At 31.9% G+C, this 3,636-nt stretch overlaps 1 pseudogene; it reads right to left on the reverse strand.

The window, feature by feature from the left end:
- Positions 1–422: 422 nt before the first annotated feature.
- Positions 423–3,056, reverse strand: LOC120255127 (annotated as a pseudogene).
- Positions 3,057–3,636: the final 580 nt, after the last annotated feature.

Raw genomic sequence — 3,636 nt, forward strand, 5'->3', positions numbered from 1 at the left:
TCAATAAGTAAAATATTATCACATGACAAATATGTTTACCTATATATAACAGTCATAGTTCAACAATTATAAGAAGCACAGTTAACAAAAATAAAGTTTCTAACACAAACCACATATATTACTTGAAAGTATATGAAAAATACATCAAATTTATCTTCTCACAATCTTCCAAGAAAACACAAACCACATAAGAAGATGTTGTTCCTTCTTTCTTGAGCATGAAACACAACCTAACAATAAAAAAAGTAAAGTTAATTATGTAGAGTTTGAAAACCAAAAATTCCTACAATAAGTCTCTTAACATATTATCATCATCTATAATACAAGAAAATCATGTATATATTTAGAAATATAGTTAAAACATTATAAAAAAGTTAAAATACAAATAACTAAAAAAAAATTATCAAACTTATACCTATCATTCATAGTTGTCCACGACGAGATTTCATATTTTGAAACCGTGGGATGATTGTTTCATTATCAATGTTGTTGAATATATCTCTTTCAATATATGTAACCAAACAATTATTCATCAAATTATCTCCCATACGGTTCCTTAGCCGATTTTTCACAATTTTCATTGCTGAAAATGTCCTTTCTACACTTGCAGTTGCAACAGGTAATATTGAAGCCAGTTTAGGCAATAGAAAGACAAGTGGATAAACAATATTCTTCTTTGTCTCTAACAACTTCTCAGTAAGTTGACCAATCTCTTTAATACCCGAAAATTCAGGATTAGAGCGCATATCAATAATATAAGTTTCAAGTTGACTGTCAAGCCCCATAACATCCACAGCTGAAAACTCAAGAGGATAAAAGCGAGCAAAGCGAATCAATTTCTCTTTATTAAAAGCAGAAAAAGAGTCACTTGGGCTGAGACATGCTGCACAAAGAAGTAACTCCGTATTAATCTTAGTGAAACGGTTGTTGAGCTCTTGAAGTTGTCTATCTATAACAACATTGAATAACTCAAATCGATAATGATGCAAATTTGAGATATCAACAACTTTATGTCGTGATCTTCCAGGAGGTGAATATTTTTCATCCATGGTGGAAACCAAAATGCTATATTTTCCAGAAAAAGAAAGGATTTCATGTAATAAAAGATCCCATCCATCATTTCTCATCATTTGAAGCCTTTGTTTAGATATTTTAACCAACTCCATAGCATTAACTATGTCTTGATCCTTTCTTTGTAAAGACTTTGACAATTCATTTGTAATGCCTAGCACATTTCTCATCAAATGTAAGTTGAAAATGAAATCAAAAGATTGAAGCATTTGCAATAAAAATTGTGCTTCCACCCTTTGCTATGAATTCAAACCATTCTCACCAACATTTTCAAGTTCATCAATCACAAAAGGGAATAAAATAATTAAGTTTAGTAGTGTTCCATAATGTGAACCCCATCTAGTATCACCGACACGTTTAAGACTAATTTCTTGGTTTAAGCCTTTTCCACTTGCAAGCTCATCATTTTTAGAGCCTCGGCAACTCTAGAAGCTTGACTTTCTCTAAGAATATCATACCTCTTACATGAAGCTCCAACAACATTAAGTAAACAACCAATATTCTGAAAAAGTGAAGCAACGGAATCTTCATTTTTTGCAACTACTACAAGAGTTAATTGAAGTTGATGTGCCAAGCAATGAATATAGAAGGCAATTCATTTTCCTTCAAAATCAAACTTTTCAAACCATTAAATTCACCCCACATGTTGCTAGCTCCATCATAACCTTGTCCACGTAATCTTGATAAACTTAATCCATGCTTAGAGAACATAGACTCAATTGCTTCTTTGAGTGACAATGCAGTAGTGTCAGAGACATGAACAATAGCTAAAAAACGTTCAACAATACAACTTCTATTATTCATGTAACGCAAACCAAGAGCCATTTGTTCCTTATTTGAGACATCACGAGATTCATCTACCAAGATTGCAAATAAATCATCTCCTAACTCATTAATAATTGCCTTTGTTGTCTCACTTGCTGCATCACTTATAATGTCATTTTGAATATCATGAGCTGTTAATTTTAGATTGCTAGGAGCATTCTTCAAAACAACACTATTGATGGCTTCAATGTGTTTAGCAAGAAAATGCAATAGTTCAAGAAAATTTTCTTGATTGTTTGATTCCTCAGATTCATCATGACCACGAAAAGGTAGCCTTTGTCGCAAAAGAAATCGAAGACAATCTACTGAAGCAGTCAATCTTGTGCGATATTCACTTCGAGCTTGATCTCTTTGCTTAATCAAAATAGATTGAATATTTTGATTTTGATTCATCAAGTCTTGACATTTTCTATAAGCTTGATTATGGGAACTATTGAGCCCACCGATATGAGTTTTCAATCTATCTTTCTTATTCCAATTTGTAAAACCTTCAATGACAAATGAGTCTGCACTTCCTTGCTTTCTGATATCTGGTTTAAAAAGATAACAATATAAACAGAATGTAGCATCTTTAGCTATGCTATACTCTAACCAATTGGCATACTCATCAAACCGACTCAGATTAAATCGACGCAACACATTCCTAATGCTTGTTTGTGAAAAATTATGATTGCGTGGTTGGCAAGGCCCCTTTTGTAAGTATGCTCTCTGTACTTTATCTTGATCATTAGGATGATAAGTTGAAATTAAAAGACGAAGTCTTGGATCTGCGGGCAAATTTTTTAAATCAACTTCAACATGAGCTTGTTTTGAACATTGTTGAGTTATTTGAGGTTCATCACTATTTTCAGGAGTTGAACTTGATTCTTCAAACAATGATTTCCTTTTGAATTATTTTTCCATTCACTAACATTAGAAAAAATAACAAACGTTTAATGATAATTTATGTAATCACAAAAAACATTCACAGAAAGCTAGCATTTGTGACACTATTACATAATTTACATTCTTTTGAATCTTTTCTATGGATAAATCAAACATTCACAACACTTTAATGATGATCAAGAAAAAGTAACTTTCATGACTATCAGTTCAACTCCAATGAACTCCATCAGTAGATTAATTTGTGGGGTACCATGGTTCCAGGGGCGGAGTACCATGGTTCCAGGGGCCCTTGCTCATCTGGATGGAAAGTGACTAAAATGACTTGATGTTCATCTGTTTTGATTGTCTATTTAATGGTGAGGAAAAAGTTACTATTCTTTTGCAAGTTTTTTTTTTAATATTTATTTACAAAAATTCTATAACTGAACTTTCCGTTTCAACGGAAGTTTCATAAATTACCCATCACTTTCATGTCCTTTCACTCTTTTGCAGATGGAATAGTACAAACTTTTAACCCTTCCATTTATTTCAAAAAGTAGTTTTCCACTCCCTTCTGCACTATTGGGAAAATCCAAAAATGATTGGGTTCCAAAAGTGGAGAGTCAGATGTCCAAGATTTATCCGCATTCTGTTCTTTTATTAATTAAATAATAATAATAATAGTAATTATTATTATTAATTAATTAATTTATTTATTATAACAAAAGAGTACATGATAGAACAAGGTCAAGCTAAGGTTTGAAATATGATTTCAGAGCCAAACAAACATCAAATTGTGAATGTATAAGGTGATGATGATGAATCAAACAAATAGGAGTTGGGTTTAAAAGCTTTCAGCTGATGCAAAGCATACAC

This window comes from Dioscorea cayenensis, unplaced genomic scaffold, assembly GCF_009730915.1.
Source record: "Dioscorea cayenensis subsp. rotundata cultivar TDr96_F1 unplaced genomic scaffold, TDr96_F1_v2_PseudoChromosome.rev07_lg8_w22 25.fasta BLBR01000856.1, whole genome shotgun sequence".
NCBI lineage: Eukaryota > Viridiplantae > Streptophyta > Magnoliopsida > Dioscoreales > Dioscoreaceae > Dioscorea > Dioscorea cayenensis.